Source organism: Diceros bicornis, assembly GCF_020826845.1.
Source record: "Diceros bicornis minor isolate mBicDic1 chromosome 16 unlocalized genomic scaffold, mDicBic1.mat.cur SUPER_16_unloc_1, whole genome shotgun sequence".
NCBI classification, from domain to species: Eukaryota; Metazoa; Chordata; class Mammalia; order Perissodactyla; family Rhinocerotidae; genus Diceros; species Diceros bicornis.
This window is the reverse complement of record NW_026690870.1, coordinates 976,130-995,068: the sequence shown is the minus strand read 5'-3', so window position 1 is coordinate 995,068 and position 18,939 is coordinate 976,130. Positions and strand designations below refer to the sequence as shown.

General features: G+C 41.9%; 1 long non-coding RNA gene across 3 annotated transcripts in view; it reads left to right on the top strand.

Annotated features, from left to right (window-relative positions):
• The first annotated feature begins 754 nt into the window (after positions 1–754).
• The window catches only part of LOC131401784 (uncharacterized), a 34,886-nt gene continuing 16,701 nt past the window's right edge, over positions 755–18,939 (top strand). For all 3 annotated transcript variants that reach the window (XR_009217961.1, XR_009217959.1, XR_009217960.1), the window contains exons 1-2: positions 755–1,044; positions 2,995–3,194. This is a non-coding gene — a long non-coding RNA (uncharacterized LOC131401784). The remainder of the gene's footprint in view (positions 1,045–2,994; positions 3,195–18,939) is intronic.

The window sequence follows — 18,939 nt, the reverse complement described above, 5'->3', positions numbered from 1 at the left end:
CCGAGGCAGCCTCTGTCGCAGGTCGCCTAGGCGTAGGAGGCGGCCGGAGGTGACCACAGCTGCCCAACAGTTGGGGTCCCAGGCTGCCCGGTGTGACGCAGCGGGCCCCTCTCCACCCCTCCCCACAGGCGCTCCGACGGGGCCGGGGCCGGAGAGAGATGCGGACCGAAGCCTGGGCGACCGGACCCCACGCACGACCCGGCCCCCTGGGCTTATCCAGCGCAGCGCTTCTGCGGCTCCCCGAGCCCCAACATAGTCTTCAGCATCTCGCCATGCCTCTGCTTCCCCGGTTCCTCTCAGTCTCTCCCCCGCGAAGTCCTTGCGCAACTGTCCCGAGCGACAGCAGCGTCCACACCCGCACGCAGCGAGCCTCTAGCTCCCACTTCCCGGAACTCAACTCGCGGCGGGTGAGGGAGGGCACCAGAGCAAGCATCAGCGGCCCGCGGCTGCCGCCAGAGTCCGGCGGCCTCCGCGCGGCTGGCGTACGGCTCCCATCGGCGCGCGTGCGCGCACTCGCTCTCCGCCCCACCTCAGCACCAATCGCTTTCTTCCTACGGCCCACGACTCCACAACGTAGCCCCTCCCACCGCCCGCGCGCCGGCAGGAGCGGTTTGGCGTGCTCGCGCCTGCGCCCTAGTCAGTCCTCCTCGCGCCCAGTGGGGAAGGGGAGTGAGCAGGGGGCTTACGTCGTGCAGGAGGCGGCGGCTACGACGGAGACGGCTGCGCTGGCTGCGCTTGCTCTCTCGGCGTTACGGCGGCTGCCGGGAGCCGATAAGTGGCGGGAGCGGGAGCGCGCGCGTGGCTGCGGCGACGACGACGGCTCCTTCCTTCTCGCTCTAGCTGCCCTCGCCGTTGGTGCTTCCATCATGAATGGATTGTTGGATCCGCTCCGCAGGGGGTCGCGCGTGGGAGCCGCAGGCCGGGGCTTCCCCCTCCCCCTCACGGACTCCTGCTTACCCCCAGACGCCCGGAGCCCGAGGACTCACCCGGCGGCGGAGACCTGAGTGGGCTCCCTCTGCCCCCGCGAAGCCTGCACGGCCGCCGGTAAGAAAGGGGGCGGCTTGCGGGTCAGGATGTGGCGGGGAGGCCGGGAGCCGGCCGGGCGGAGGGCGGGGGCGCCGGGCGAAGGCCGGGGCGGCTCTGCGAGGGCCGGCGGCGGCGGCGGCCGGGCTCGGCGCGCGGGGGGCGCGTGAGTGGCGCGCGCCGGCGGGCGGCGGAGCCCGGGCCTCCTCGGCGTGGGCGCGGCGGGGCCGCGAGGGCAGAGCCGCGGAGCGCGAGCGGCGAGCGCTTGGCCGGCGCGTCGCCCCCGCCGCGACCCGGCCTCCCGGCACGTGGGGGGCGGCGGCGAGGGGGAGGGGCGGCGGCCCAGGCGAGCCCGGGAGGGCGCGGAGCGGGGCGGCGGGAAGTGTGAGGCGGGAAGAGAGACTCGGGGACCGGGAGGGAGGCCCTGGGAGGGACGGGGGTGGGAGTGTGCGTCCGGCCGGGAGACTGACTGGAGCGAAGCTGCGGTGGACGGAGGCGGGAGGAGGAAGGCTTCCAGCCTCCTTTCGAGCCCCGCTTGGGAAACTCAGCAGGAGCAGAGCAGCTGTTGAAGGACCGGGCACAGGGGAGGAGGGTTGGGGAGGTTTGACTTCATTGTTGAGACGCGGGAAAGGCTGGAGAGAGCTGCGTGCGCCTGGAGCTGCAGAACTCAGGGCTGTGAGCAGGGCCTCAGAAAGAGGACTGACTCGGGGAAGGCAGATGAGGGGGAAAAAGGAAGTTAGAATGTCCAGAGAAAGCCGTTTTGAGGAGCGAAAGGAAAGTGGAAAGGAAAGAACGAAAAGAGGAGTGAACTTTCTCAACGCAGAGAGACTTTCGGGAAAGAGGCGGTTTGTTAGAGTCCCTAGATTTTTAAGACTTGTTGAACAGTAAAGCTCTTTGACGGGTTGGAATTAATATTTAACATGAGGAATAAATGTTGCGTGCAGGAGTTACTTTTTGGATAACCAGTTCTTGCAAAGAGTCTATTGGACCTTAGTCTCTGGAGAATTAAAATCTCGATCTAGATGTAGAGTTTGCTGTGATGAAGTTGGCAACAGCCTGTTTTCCTCCTGTTTTTTTTGTGGAATGGAAATCATCGTAGGACTGAATTCTCTTTGCTGAGGTCGGAGGACAGCTCTGCTCTCAGTTGGCTATCTGGGTCCTTTCTGGCTGGGGAAGGATCTGACGTCTCCTTCCCCCGCTTCTTCCTCTCCCTCCCCTGCCAGAGATCTCTTTGTTTATTCGTGGATGGCTTGTAGGTGACTCTCCAGTATTGTGCTGAAATCTTGAAAGGTGGGAATGCTGTGTCTTGGTCCGTGATTTCTGCCCCAAACCCGTTACTTAAAAAATCATAGTGTATATTCCATTACCTTTTTTTTTTTTTTTTTAATGGAATCTCGGCAAGTCCAACCTGAATAAATATTATTTAAATTTTATCATTCCACTGTCGGCTTTGCTGTGAAAGTACACATTTATTTTGACCTGTACAGTTTTTGCGAAGATTGTATGATACTCTTTTATTCTTCTGTTCTTATGTGAGCATTTTCAAAACTTTGCCTCATTCAAGTGTATGAAGTTCTTGGTGATATGAATTAGTGTTTGATTAAAGGTAACCTTTTCCCCCCTTACTTGGTTTGACAAAGTATCTAATAAGACTCCGTTTTCTATTCTTGGAAGGTATATATATGTTATATATTACCATTTTTCTTTAGTTAGCTAGTTATCCATAATGTGTATATATGTATCGCTACACAGCTGCAGTTAGTCTAAAAGTTTTATCACTCAGCAGATATTCTGATTTCTTCTGTCAAAAATAAGCACTGGTGTGCTGTAAATTCTAGTAAGTAGTCAGGAATGTAGTTAATGGAAGCCTAGGTATTTCTGATTGGCCTAGGTAGATTTGTATAAGTTCTAAATAGACTTATCTTTTTCTCTACAGGAAGTTTTCTTATTTTCTTAATATGTTTTCTTTAGGTGAATCAAAAAGGGTCCCAGGAAACCTGTGAATGTTGAAGAAAATTCGTCTGTGAATTTTTGGTATTCAAGGAGGAGTCAGTATTTATATTCATCTTTTAAACTGGGAAGATTTATATTTTATTTTAAAACGTCTTGATATTTACAATGAATGGACACAGTGATGAAGAAAGTGTTAGAAACAGTAGTGGAGAATCAAGGTAAGCACTTTATTATCAAGTATTTATTATGAAGAGAATGGAAAACTTGTGTGACTCTTTTTAGTTTTCTTAGTAGATGGCAGTTTTCAGGTTCAAATTCTTCCTCTTAGGTATCCAAACAGTAAAAAGTTTCTACTATAAGGAGCTTTGTTGATAATACAGGTTTTAATTATTTTTTTCCTTTGAGATACACAAAGAAGAATTTAAGTATAGAAGTTTGGATTACTTAAATCTCCTTGGAGGTATATATTGTTTGGGTTAATAACTGAAGCTAGAACAAGTAGGAAAAGAGATTTAAATTGATTTGACTGTTAGTGCACTCTCTAAATAAAGGCAATAAGAATTTCTTTCCTCATCTTTTTCTGGCATTTTATCTTCTACCTGTGCTGTCCAATATAGTAGCCACTAGCCACATGTGGCTGTTTAAATGTAAATTAATTAAAATTACACAATATTCAAAATTCAGTTACTCAGTCACACTAGACACATTTCAAATGCTGAATAGTCCCATGTGGCTAGTGGCTACCATGATGGACGGTGCAAATAGAAAACATTATTGTCACTACAAAAAGTTCTTTTGGACAATGCTGATCTGGATATTTGTTAAAGTATTGTTGCAACTCTTTTTTCCTCCTATTTTCTTTAATTTGAGTTTTAATTATATATGAGTGAGTTAAGAGTTCTTACTTGGGCCATGTCTTTTTAAGGAAGATATAGTTTATGGGAATAAGCCATATTAAGCTATTTTAATGTGAAAGAAGCCTCTTCAAATACAAAGACTCTTTAAATTCTTCTGTAGCCCCAAATTTTGAGTTATCTGCATATTAATAATAAAGTCCATGTAGTTATATATACTTATCATATGTAGAGATCAGGAATATGGACATTGGAGTGAGACTGCCTGCTTACTTATCCCGGTTCTACTTCTGGTTAGCTCTGTGAATTAGGACAAATTATTTAACCTCTGGGGCCAGCCCCATGGCCTAGTGGTTAAGTTTGGTGTGCTCTGCTTCAGTGGCCCGGGTTCAGTTCCTGGGCACCAACCTACATCACTCATTGGTGGCCATGCTGTGGCGGCGACCCACATACAAAATAGAGGAAGACTGGCACAGATGTTAGCTCAGGGTGAATCTTCCTCAAGCCAAAAGAGGAAGATTGGCAACACATCTTAGCTCAGGGCCAATCTTCCTCAGCAAAAAAAAAAAAGAGAGAGAGAAAAAGAAAAAATTAACTTCTGAGGCTTTGATTTTTGCAGTTTTGAAATGGGGATTACGGTATTATTTATCTTATTTGAAGTTGAGGATTAAGTGAGATGCTACATCTAAAGGTCTTAATATAGTTCCTGATATAATGAGCACTCAATATTTGCTTATTATGATTAGCATTATGTTTTATGTAACATAGGGTACTAGATAATTAAAACATTAATTATAGTGATAGAGAAATGTGATGGACAAGAAACAGGAAAGTTTTGGCAGTTAGGAGGGTTTCAGAAAAAATGTTGGGGTAGAAAATGAAGCAGTGGTATATGTATTTGACCTGAGACTTGGGATTTTCTGGTCATTCTAGGAATACTTGAGTTTATCAGCTTTCACAGGTGCACTGTTTGGATAACAAGAACATCATAGAGAAGAAGGAGTAGTTACGGAAAGCAGCATGATTTAGCAGAACAAGTGTTGGTCGGGAGTTACAAAACCTGAGTTGACACCATCTAACTAGTTCTCTGAATGATTTCTCAACTGTAAAGTAATTAAGAGTTGAACTAAATGATTTTGAAGTTTCATCCTATCACTTTTACAATGTGTAATAAAATTTTAGATAACAGAGTTTCTGGTGATTCTAGTCAAACTCTGTTATCTAAAACTTTTTGAATCACCAGAGTTGAGAGGTAAATTAGAAGACTTTTGAATCTCAGTTTTGATTCAGATCTCTACAGGTATATTGACTATAGTAAGTGAATAGGAGAGTCACATTGTCCCGCATTGTCTTATTCATTAGTGAGCAATGAAATGGTTGATAGGTAGAAATACCTAGAGGAGACACAGGAACAAAACTACCTGGAAAATAGGAAGTAAGCCTCTTGAGAGTAAATCCTCTTGTTGAGTATGCGGAGAGATCGCGTGTTGTTATGTTCTGACCGCTTACCTGTTTGAGTAATCTTTTATATATTTTACTGCCATAGGTAAAGCAAAGGTGAGTAGTAAGTCAAATTAGATGGTATAGTTGAAAAAAGTTAAACCCTGTGAAAGCAGATTTACTTACAGGAGTCTTTTATAATGCATACTCATTTAAAATAATTGCAAAGCATATTCTGTAATTATTCTGAGTCACCATTTCTACCATACAAGGTATGTGCTTCTGAGAAGTATGGTTGTCGAGTTATCTAATTCTTTCAACTGCCTTGGTGTTTGTTTATCAGGAGGAGGAAGACCTGCTTCTATTTTGCTTTCATTTTCTTCCTTACGGCTGTTATGCTATCCTTTTCCTTTGCTCTACTGTCATTGTTACGAACCCTGAGACCCCCTCCCCAAAGCTTTTATAACAAGGCAGTACAGAGAAGGGAGATTGTGCCTAGTTAGTTAAAAGAGTGAGGAGGTGAACTTTGCAGACATAGGGATTTTGTTGCAAACAACAAAAGTTTCAGTAACTATGAATGTTAATATAGAGTGATGAGAGGAGAAATATGCTCTCCTTTTAAAATTAAGATACACTGTAAATAGTTTTTAAAGTAAAATTTGATTTTTATTGGCTAGAATTTTTAAATGTATTTTTGCTTTAGCGTTTCATTTTTCCTTTATGAAAATGAAGTTTATGAAATGAAATAGACTTAAGAAGTCATTTAGACTTTTTGGTTGGTATAATTAGCTTTCTACTAAAAAAATGGTTTTTTGATTCTTTCCATGTAGAAAGCTCTCTATAACCATTGACTGAAGGGAAGAAGAATACGTAGGAAAATGTCTCTTGGGCTGTGCTATAACGGACAGTTTTGAAACTTATTTACTAAGAAATCTGGGTCAGGATGCACCTGTACATCAGTTTCAGCTCAGCACAAAGTTTATTATGTAACTGAAGTTAAGCTTTCTGAAGATACTATGGGAAGATTTCAGAGCATCACTTCCTCACTGTGTGGATGTGTTATTTGCAACCAAATTTTTCAAATCCTGGGTAGATATTTTTTATTTTAAAATTATCTTGAATGATGATTTACTCCAGGACTAGATTTATGGGTAAAGACCAGAAATATATTATCATATTTTGCTCATTTTTGGATGATTGATACATGCTTAATGCTCAGAAGAATTTCTCTGCTTGCCTGTAGATTAAATTTCTAATAATATGTTTGTCCATGTAAATTTGAGAATTTCTTTGAATCACTTTAATTAGTCTCTATCTATTATGCTCTTGAAAAATTCTTACAGGGTGAGGCAGGTGGTTAGTGATGTGCTGTAATGGTCTCAACCATTTAGAATTAATCTCTAGCTGGCAATTGAGCTTTGTGGACCTGTAACACTTCAATTTCCTTGGCTTATAGAAAATATTTTAATTATCATTTTATGGTTCAAGAATCTTTGGATCTCAGCTTGTAAAGTGTTCTGGGTACGCAGTGAATAGGGAATATGATCACTGGAAATGTTCTCAATGAAAACCTCCTTTTTAGAAATTCAGAGTTTAAAAGGCTTTTTAGAGGCTTTGAGAAGCCCTGGAGCCTCAGTGACCTGTGACATTTAAGGAAAACCAGTTCAGAGTTAATTTGAACACAGGGCGCAGTTTGCACCATGGATCTGTTAGTGTCCTGTTGAATTCTACTATGGTATACTGTGTTTGGAAACATTGTATTTATGTATACACATACCAGAAAGATTTCTTGCCATCAAAATCAGTTAGTTTCTTTCACTAAATAAATTTGAACAATTTTTAAAGTCAATACCAGTTAAAATGGTGTTTGCTGAGCTTATTTTGCAGTTATCTCAGAGTTTTAAAAAAAATGTCATTTTTTAAATTTCCAAAGTTTGTGTTAAGAAACATTTTAAGGAGGATGGGAAAGTGTGAAATCACAAAGCCAGAATGGTTAGAAATCATTGAGTTAAGGAAACTGGTTTTTAAAATTTTCTGTGATGTCATTAATTGCAGGAAAGTATGACTCTTTTACATCTCATTTTTTGTTATTCCCTATTTCTCAGTTCAGCATGTGCTTTCTTCATCTTTTCCTCTTTTTCTCTCAAATATCCTGTATATGCTACTAAATCTAAGATCATCTAAGATCGCTTCTTATCCTTTGAAAACTCAATAAATCGTTAAGCAGGAGCCTTAGTAATAGGATACTCTGTTTCCAAACAGAATTTACCAAATTAAAATTTTCACACAATTTCCTAGGATTGTGGTTAATCTAGGTTACTGTAAAGTATTTAGGCTTTTTTAACTGATAAGGCTAAGAGAATTGTATATGACTTGACTTTGCAAGACATTACTTTTATCTACATAGGTATGAGATCATGTGGGGGCAAACATTAATGTGTAGTTACCCCTTTTTTATACAGTAGCCTCCCCTTATCCACGGCGCATGTGTTACAAGACCCCAAGTGGATGTCTGAAACTGTGGATAATACAGAACCCTGTATATACTATATTCTTTCCTATGCATTCATACCTGTGATAAAGTCTAATTTATAAATTAGGCACAGTAAGCGATTAACAACAACAATAATAAAATAGACCAGTTATAACCATATACTGTAAAAATAGTTCTGTGAATGTGGTCTCTCTCTCTCAAGATACCTTATTGTACTGTACTCACCCTTCCTCTTGTGAGGATGTGAGATGATACAATGCCTACATGTTGAGATGAAGTGAGGTGAACTAGGCATTGTGATGTAGCGCTAGGTTAATATTGACCTTCTGACAATACATGAGGAGGATGATTGAGCCATGATGATGTTGATGGTTGGATGTCATAAGCAGATGATGTCCATGGTTGTTAGAACACAAGCACTGTGATACTGCGATAGTCAATCTGATAACTGACATAGCTACTAAGTGACTAATGGGCAGGTAGCTTATGCAGCGTGGATACGCTGGACAAAGGGATGATTCACGTCCCAGGTGGGATGGAGCGAGATTTCATCACGCTACTCAGAACAGCACGAAATTTAAAACTTACCAAGTTGGGAATTTTCTATTTAATATTTTCAGACCACAGTTGACTGCAGGTACCTGAAACTGTAGAAGGCAAAACTGCGTATAAGCGGGGAAGACTATACTGTTGAAATAGTTGCTTATTTGAGATCTTGACAACTGGTGGGTTACATATGATATAGTTGGGTTTAAAAATAAGAGTATTTTTTGTGGTGAAGAGATAAAGAATAGATGGAGAAAACTTTTTTGTATTTTTTTAAGGAAAATTTAAAAACATGCAGAAATAGAAAAGTTGCAGCCCCAATTTTGGTCCTTGGACCAGCAGCATTGGCGTCACTTGGGAGCTTGTTCAAAATGTAAAACCTTGGCCCCTAGCCCAGACCTTCTGAATCAGAATCTTCATTTTAACAAGATTCTCCAGTAATTCGTATTCATATTAAATTCATACGCATATATATGAAGCGGTTCATTCAGCACCTTGCCGCTTTTTTTGTTACTGATGTTGATATACATCGTTTTTATTTTCTGGGAACTCCCAAAGAACGGTGTCATAGGCCCTGCCATCAAGAGGCTGGGTACATTTCATTGCTCTAGAAACAATAATGCAACCAATAATCATTGAGCCCTTAACTCTGACTGAGCCAGGCATGGTGCACAGTACATGGTGCATTATGTGAATTTATCACAGTTCATCCTCACAAAACTCCTGTGGTGTTCACAGTATTATGAGTCCCATTCTCTAGAAGGAGAAACCAGATTTATAACCATTAAAAAAAAAAAAAAGCTATTGGGGCCAGCCTGGTGGTGTAGTGGTTAAGTTCACATGCTGTCCTTCCGCGGCCCAGGGTTCGCAGGTTCGGATCCTGGGCGCAGACGTATGCACCACTTATCAAGCCATGCTGTGGCAAGTGTCCCACAGAAAATGGAGGAAGATGGGCACAGATGTTAGCCCAGGGCCAGTCTTCCTCAGCAAAAAGAGGAGGATTGGCAGCAGATGTTAGCTCAGGGCTAATCTTTCTCACCAAAAAAAAAAATAAATTTCAAACTTCACTTGGATTTCATTGACTTTTCCATTAATGCTCTCTTTCTATTCCAGGATTCAACCCAGGGTACCATGTTATGTTTAATTGTCAGCTCTCTCCAGTGTCCTCTGTTCTGTGAGAGTTTCTTAGCCTTTGTTTGATTTCCTTAACAGTCATCAGAAGTACTGGCTAGGTGTCCTGTAGAATGTCCCCCAGTTTGGATTAGTCTGATATTTTTGTTAGGATAAACTAGGGTTATCAGTTTTTAGCACGAATATCACAGAGATGAAGTGTTCTTCCAGTCACATCGTATGGGGAGCATAATATCCACGTGACATTACTGTTGATGATAATGTCCATCACTTGGCCAAGGTAGTATTTGCCAGGTTTCTCCACTGTAAAGTTACTGTTTGTTTTTCCCTTTCCATGCTGTATTCTTTGGAAGCAAGTGACTGTGTCTGGCTCACTCTCAAGGGGGTGGAGGGAGTGGGAATTAAGTTCCGTCTCCTGCTGGGAGGGAGTGTCTACATATATTATAATGGAATTCTTCTGTAGAGAAGTCACTGCTCCCCCGTTTAGTCACTCATTCATTTATATAAGCATGGACTTATGTATATGTATTTTATACTTTGGGCTATAATCCAATAAATTTATTTTGTTGCTCAAATTGTTCTAGCCTTGCCCGTTGTGAGCTTTCTTTCGAGTTGGCTTCTGTGTCCTTTTTACACATTCCCATTCTCTTGCCTTCGAGTCACTCATTTCTCCAAAGAGCTCTGGTCCCTTTTATTGGAGAAAAGGGTATTAGAAAGCAGATTTGGGTGCGGGGTATGCTCATTGCTACTCAGGTGTCACTACTTCTAGGCCCTCTCAGCAGACAAAGCAGACAGAGCTAGTAACATATGTATATATAGTAAACCACGTATGTCGGCATATCTATAGTTTTTTCTATATCTGTCCATCTGTATACATATTAAGGTAAACTTGAGTTTGTACTGATGTCTCCAGCTATAATCCTGAACTACAGGATTCATCCTAACCTTCCTTTCTTGCTCCTTTATAATTTCTATCTCCAACAGAGAAACCTGGTTCCCACCATCCTCTACCTGCCATCCATACTCTTCACCCTCAGCATATGGGTAAAGCAGTTGCAGAATTTCTAGGCTATTCTCACAGAAGAAACAAATTTACCAACTAGAATACAGTGTTTACATACAGTGTACAGTTCCTATTATATTTAGCCTTACAGTTTCTAGTCAAAACACCCGTTTTCCAAAGTTACTCAAGTTAGCTTCTGCCCCCCAACCCCCTTCAGTATGGTGATATCATAAATTTATAATAATGTTAGATTCATTTGTCACAGTTTGCATTCCATCCTGGGATACTCAGTCACATGGGTTGATTTTTTTTAAACTTGCACATATTACATACACTCTGTGCTACACAGTTTTGTGGCCTTTGACAAATGCATAGAATCATTTATTCTCCGCCACAGTACTGTCAGAATGATTCCTTCATCTAAAAGTTCCCCTGTGTGTCCCAGATTTATGGAATCAAAATTTTCATTTTAACAATATTCCCAGGAGATTTGTATGCATATTAAATTCATATGCATGTATATGAAGCTATTCACCTGTAGTCATTCAGTATCTTGCCATGTTTTAAAATTATAAATTAACTTGGAGAAAGATATTATGACCTAGAGGTGATAATGGAATAGCCAGGTTTAAATACACAGTCAAAGAAGTGAGTATATTCAAATTCATGGGGCATGTAGGTATGCAAGTGAGGTGAAAGAAAATAGAATTGGGCAAATTATTGGACTAAAGTAGTGGGCTGTATGGCAGGTTTTCACAGAGCTCTTTAAGTTTTGTCCTCTTGATAATGATGAGAAATGATGTAGTTCTGAAAGAAGGAAGAACAAATGGTATCCAGAGGCATGATGGAGAGGAAGGTTTTTTACAGAGGTCATAGTCCCCAACAAAGATGTGCAAGTTCCCTAATAAAGAGAATGTTGGACATCCTAGCTTTGCAGTTCTTTACCCTGAGGTTTATTCAGTGTTCTGCTGAAGTTTTTGTGTGGTTTAGTCCCAGGTGGAGGAAGGAGAAAAAAGGAAGCATAGCTGAATAAATGCTACCTGTATTGAGGGATACCCCTGGGAGTGTAATACAGTCCATGTGAATGGACTGGTCAGAACCACAGATTTTAAGGAGGTACTCTAGGAATCTCTTGTACCAGAATCACGTTCTTATGTATGAATGACTGAGAAAATTGCTTTTCATAATTAAGAGTATATTATCTGTCCCTGTGATATGAGGTGACTGCTTAGTCAAAAGTCAACTTTAAGTAAATGTTAAACTGCGTTCAAAAGTTTCCTTGGTGTGGATAGATTAAGTGAGATCTAAGTTATCTTTGGGATTAAAGTACACAGACGTGAAAAGTTCTGGGTAATTACGCGCTACTGGCTTTTGGGATCTAATGTCTACAGTATCTCTCAGAGCTGAGGCATAAGGCACAAAAATAGTAGGGGGCTCTTTTCTTAATGAAAACCTTCTGTTAGCTATTTCACATCTCTCTTGTTGCTGCTTTCAGAACTAGAGTTCTGTGTCCTCAGATAGTTATTTAATTTAGATGATTGAGCAAGTACTGTGTGGTAGATACCATCAAATACTAAAATTTGAGATTCTTCTCTGAAGCTTGTAATCAAGAAAGAGACCTTAGCCTTAAATATTTGTAGCATCAGGTGGATATGGTAAATAGAGATACAGTCTGCACCACTTCAAAGGTAGGAGACAGAGAAGTGATACGTGCTATTGAGATGAATATCTCCCAGTAATGATAAGAAATGTGGGAATTGGAGACTTGCTCATTTATCTAGAGTGAGAATGAAAGCCTCTCTGTTCAGGGCACACTTGAGCAGAGACCTAAGTGAACTGAGAGTGAGCCATGTGGCTACATTGGGGGATATCAATCTAGGTAGTACAGAGACCCTGACAGTGAACTGTGCTGGGGTGAGGGAGCTGCAGCAAGACCAGTATGGCTACAGTGGATGGAGCAAATAGGAGAGTGGTGGAAGGTGAGGTCAGTGATGTGATGAATCCTGATTATTTGGGGCCCCTGTAGGAAATGGTACAGACTTTTCATTATGCTCTCCGTGCACTGATGTGTCACTAGGCCAGAATGATTCATGTTAACAGGACTAGGGTGTAGGGAAACCAAAGAGGGATACTGCATATTCAGTCACTGGAAGAGAAAGGAAGAAAAGGGGAGGGGAGGGAGTGAGTCTGGGGTCATAGTGGGCAAAGGGGAGACAGCTGCACCACAGGGGCTGAGAAGAGCTCAAGGGTAACACCCGGACCCCAGTTCTCCTGCAGGGATATAGTCATGGCATGGAGTCACTCTTCTCCAACCCTCTGATCTCCTAACTGGGCTCCCCACTGACCAACCCAAACAGAAGCCTAAGGCAAATGAGCTCTTTGATATAGTCCATCAACCTGCACAGAGCAGCGTAGACTAGAGGGGAGAGTGCCAGTGTTTGCCATTCCACATTCCTTATATACAGGGTGTTCCTCTGCAGTGTGTTTCTCATGTGTGTCTTAAGGGATGAGGGTCCTCTGAAGGGTTTTCCATTTTGATGATATTCATAGAGTTTTCCCTTAGTGTAAATTGTGACGTGACTCCCTAGGGCTATCACCAAAGGCTTTCCTATAGCCATTGCATTCTTTAGGTTTCTCCCCAGTAGGTCATCTTCTGGCACACAGTAGGGTCAGAGTTTGTGTTGAAGGTTTTACCACATACAGTGCACTTAGAAGGCTTCTCTCCAGAGTGAGTTAACGTGTGGGTTATTGAATGCTACTCCATATTGATCAGATTAGAAGGATGAGGGTGTGCTGAAGGCTTTTCTTCACTGAAGGCCAGACTCCAAGAGGATTCCCAGTGATCTCTGTCTCCTGGTATTCATATCCTGTGTAGTTCCCTCCCACTCTGTGGCAGGATCAGTCTGGGTGACCAACACAATCCAGATGAAGAGAGAATATGGCCTTCTGAGGCTAGGTCATAAAAGACTTACGGCTTCTGCATGGGCTCCTTTGGATCACTTCCTTTGGAGGGTACCTGCTGCCATATTGTGACGATACTCAGCACCATGGAGAGACCTACATAAGGAGAAACTGAAGGACCCCTGCCAACAACTGGCACTAATTTGCCAGGGATGTGAGTAAGCTATCTTGGAAGTGGACCCTTCAGTCCCAAAGACTTTAGATGACTGCATTTCTGGTTGACATCTTGCTTCTCATGAGAGATCCTGAGCTAGAACTACATAGCTAATCCATTCCTTAACTCTTGACCTACAGAAATTGTGAGATAATAAATGCTTGTTGTTTTGAACCGCTAAATTTTAGGGATAATTTATTACACAACAAATAATTTATACATCCGATGTTAGTCCCGAAGATGCCCCAGAGATGGCAGATCAATGAATGCTTTCCCACAGTTACTATATTCATATCTACCTATTATGAATTCTCTTATGCACAGAAAGGTAAGAGTTAGTGGTGAAAGATTTCCCAAAATGATTGCATTCATAGGGTTTTTCTGCAGTGTGAGTTCTCACATGTTTCTTAACAGATGAGAGATTATTTAAAGCTTTCCCACAGTCACTGCACTCATAGGGTTTCTCTCTGTAATGTATTCTCTTGTGCACAGTAAGAGAAAAACTACTGGTGAAGGATTTCCCACACTCATTAGACTCACAGTTTTTCTCCAGTATGAGTTCTCACATGCTGTGTCAGATGTGAGCTCTTCCTAAAGGCTCTACAACAATCATGACATTCATAAGGTTTCTCCCCTGTATGCATTCTATTGTGGACAGTAAGGGAGGAGCTCATGCTGAAGCCTTTCCACAGTGATTACATTCATAACGATTCTCCCCAGTATGAACTGTCCTGTGCCTTTTGAGGATACATCTAGTGCGGAAGACGTGAAAACACTGGTTACATTCATAAGGCTTTTCTCCAGTGTGAATTCTCACATGCAGTCTAAGGGATGAGGGATTACTGAAGGCTTTCGCACAGTCACTGCATTCATAGGGTTTCTCCCCATTATGTATTCTCTTATGAACAGTGAGGTAAGAACTGCTGCTGAAGGATTTGCCACATTGATTGCAATCATAGGGTTTTTCTCCAGTATGAATTCTCTTGTGCTGAATAAGATTAGATTTTGTGCTGAAGACTTTAAAACACTGATTACACTCGTTGAGTTTCACTCCAAGATGACTTCTCTCCTGTTGATTAAGAAATGAATGCTAACTATAATTTATAATATTTTTAATATTCAATGCTATCATAGGAATTTTTCTTCCAGGAATTCTGCTATGTATAACATCATTATAATTGGTGTTTTTGCCACTTTGAGTGCCTGTATATGATTTCTGCTGGTTTGAGTTCTCAGAAGTTAAAAAAGATGGATGCTTTGCCATAAGTCCTTATCAGATTCACAGAGCATCTTCTGATAAGTTTAAGACAAATTTATGTTTGAAACACTCAATATCTGAGTCACATTTATGGAAACATTTACTTTTGTGAACACTCAGGGAAGAAAACATTTTGGAGATAACTTATGCTTCTCTCCAAATTCACAAGAGTTTCAGGGTATCTCTCCAGAGGGACAACTTTTTCTTGGGAAAATGAATCCCTTGGTAACTTTGTGGCTTTTCTAATTTATGGTATTTTCCTACTGTGGAAAATCAGAAATCTTACCATTTTTAAACCTTTAGATTGTTCTTCTCTAAAAACATGCTGCTTAGAAGTTAACCCTTGGACTTTAAGTAAGAGTCTCCAAATCCGAAACAAATTGAAAAGAAATTTAAGTTGATAAAGGAAAGAAAAGGTAAAATGCACTTGTTAGTGAAGGTAGACCCGAAGGGGTTAGAGATTTTCAGGAGGTTTGCAATGAAAGGGACACGAGTGTGAAAATTTTAGGTTTGTATTAAAGAAGACTCTAGAAATATTGAAATTGATGCTGATGGAAAGAAGGAATTGTCAGGAATGTAAAGTGAGAAGGAACTAGACAAAGAGCTCATATGAGACTTAAATTTAAGAAGGAAGAGAGAGATCTTTTTCCCCCCTCTGAGGCCAAAGTAAAGTATGAGATAATGAACAGAAAGTTAAAGAAAAAGCAAAGGAGGTCCACGAGGAGGCTCATACTAAACGTTTTTGGCCTTCTTGTCGGAAAAAAAGAGCATTTTACAAATGTGTCTGATGGACATTTCCTAATGTAATACTCCAAACTGTCAAGCCACAGGACAGAGAGGTTCCTGACAAAGACTCATATATACCTAGTGCTCACCTGGCCCCGGTGCCTGGGAGAATTCCTCTTTCCTCTGTCCTCACTTTATCTTCTTGCTCCAATTCGGAGAGCAGACTAGGTTTATCAACTTGATTCCCTATACATGGAGAAAAGACATATGATGTAGGGGACTCTGCATGGGACAAGAAGCCTCACCGTGGAACTGAGGCCCACACTTCTATAGATGAGCAAGTGTGACTTTAGGAGCAGCAGTACAATTATCCTTAAATTCTAACAAATATAGTAAAACTATCTTTCACCAAGAAAAAAAAAATGTAAGCATCCTCAGTCAATATCCAGGGTGATGGGGGATAACTGGTCCCAGAAGTTCATGCCTAGTTTCAAATACAGACTTAAAAGCCCCAAAGCTTTTATCCATGGAGAACATGAAGTCAGGCCAAGGAGTAGATCTTCAGTTGATAGGGAAGGCATTAGACCACAAGCTCCAGGATGGTAGGGACCTAATTCCCTAATTCCTAATTCCCAGCACAGACCTCATTCACCACCATATTCCTAATTCCTAGCACAGACCCAGGAACATAAAGGTGCTTAAGAAAGACTTGTGAGAAGTGATGTCAGTGACAATGGTGGAGTAGGTAACTCTCAAAGTCCAACACTCTACAAAACACCAGCAAATAAACTGGTAAAAACTGTCAGAATCAACTTGATTGGAACACTGGAGAGTTATAAGAAGTTTACAGCAACCAGAACAATGCTTAATCAAAACAAAGAAGTGAATTTGGTAAGAGAGCTCTGTGACACTTTAACTGACCCTGGCCCATCACCTGTTCCCCACCATGGCAGTCACCTTGAAGACAGCAGCCTGTGTTCCTACTACTGGAGGGAGCAGAATGGATTTTCTTCTCAAAGAGCTGTGGTTGCTTGTTTTGACCTGTCTGGTGGCTCCCTGAATGACTGGCTCAAAGGGCTTGCTTTTATTTTGTCTAACTCCAAACTCTCTCAGTGCTGAGGTGGCTATGAAGGGTGGAGGGCTGGGGCATGTGCCAAACACATTTAAATGTATTAGCCACTGCTGCCTGGGGCAAGGGAAAACCATTGAACCAAACAAAAGACTAACCAAAAAGTCTAAGAGGAAAGCAGGGAATAAGATGTTTCGGACAAAAAAGGCTTCGAAAACCTCCCACATATTCCTAGGTATACGTAAGACCACGCACATACCCATTCCTAGGTATACGTAAGACCACACACATACCCAGGGCTGGGTGCATGCTCCGAAAAGACCTGAGAAGGCACTAAGTCCTCACCTTTGATTGACCTTCCTGCTCTGCACAAGCAGGAAGTGAAGGCTAAGACAGAGTTGTCAATCGCCTGATTGAGTTTTGAAAGCCTGCTCCAAAATATACACAGAGACCATTTGCAAAGACTCTGCGTTTTTGGGTTCTAGGTATTTAAGGAAATCTCTGACAAATCACTAGCTGGCCATTAAGCTAACAAAACAGAGACTTCAGTGGCCACACATGACTAATACAGACATTGCAAAATTAGTTCAGAAATGTCACCAAACAAACAACACCAACTACAACAAGCAACAACAACAAAACTTAGGGATAGGGGGAAATCTGATTTACAGAATTGCCAGACGTCCAGTTTTCAACAACAAAAAAAATGAGTCATGCAAAGAAACAAAAGTGCTTGGCCCATTACAGGAAAAGGAAATTAACAGAAATTGTCCCCAAAGAAGGGACTTTCCAGACAAAGACTTCAAATCAACTATTTTAAGTATGCTCAAAGAGATAAAGGAAACCATGTACAAAGAACTAAAGGAAATGGAACTCTTACCAAATAGAGAGCATCAAAAAGATAGAAATTATTGGGGCTTGCCCAGTGGTGTAGCAGTTAAGTGTGCGTGCTCCATTTTGGTTGCCCAGGGTTCGCAAGTTCGGATCCCGGGCACTGTTATGAGAGGTTCGGGGATTCGATCGGAGACGTAAAAGACACTTTCCACTCCAAACAAATGGACTGAAGGTATATTTTATTATATAGAGGATAGTGAAGGCGATAGTCTGCAAACAGATCCAAATAGGTCAAATATTAAGAGGGAAAAAACATCAGCCCGACTGGAAAGGGAAAACACCCACATCGGCTGAAGAGAAATGACACAAATCAACCAGAAAGAGAAACACCAGGTTGACCAAAAAGAGAACACATCAGATCAATTACTTTATATCAAATCAATTGCTTTACATCAAATCAGTTACTCATAACATCCACGCCCCACTGTCGGGAGAGCTCTGTCAATCGACGCGGCTGGGCAAGGATCACACGTCCTGGGCAAGGTGTCCCTTCCACAGGTGGAACTCTCACTAGGGCTCAGTTTCGAGCAGTTTTTATACCATCAGTAATTTTTAGAGTAAGCAATTACAGAGTTTGCAGAGCAAGCATTTAGTGTTTCCATGTACAAATGGTTATCAGCGGCGTACGTGCACTGAGCCCCCTGGCTAACGTCCCAGCCCAGTAGTTGTGTACGTGCATTGTTCTCTTTGGTTATCATCTCAGCCCGGCACAGATGGCCAGTCCATTCTGGGCTACGATGCTCCAAGAGCCTTGAAATGTTACAACTTGTAACTCTCTCCGTGGGAGAAGGGCCAGTTCCCACCACGCAGAAAGCAGCTTTGTATTTCTTTTTGTGCTGGTGGCTGTAGGTCAATGGAGCGGCCAAACATGGCTGTACTCATGTCAAGACACGCCCTTAATAATTTTTCTTTGTCATTGGATTTTGCCAGCTTTACTAATGGAGAAGGTCTTTTTACATAGATGTAATTAGGTGTTCTATTAGCTTCTTTTACTTGTAATTCCAGCTCCTCCCCCAGGTTTAGGAAGTTCTCAGCTAGTATTTCTTTGAACAAGCTCTCTGGTCCTTTCTCCCTCACTTCTCCCTCTGCAATATCTATAATCCTTATGTTGCATTTCCTAATTGAGTTGGATATTTCCCAGAGAATTTCTTCCTTTCTTTTTAGTCTTAGTTCTCTTTCCTCCTCCATCTGAAGATTTCTATATTCCTGTCCTATAGATTGCTAATTCTATCCTCCAAAATATCAGCTCTGTTATTTAAGAACTCCAGATTTTTCTGTATCTCATTCACTGTGTTTTTGATCTCCAACATTTCTGATTGATTTTTGTTTATAGTTTCATTCTCTTTTGTGAAGAATTCCCGCTGTTCATTAATTTTGTTCCTGATTTCATTGAACTGTCATTCTGAGTTCTCTTGTAACTTGAGTTTTTTTTT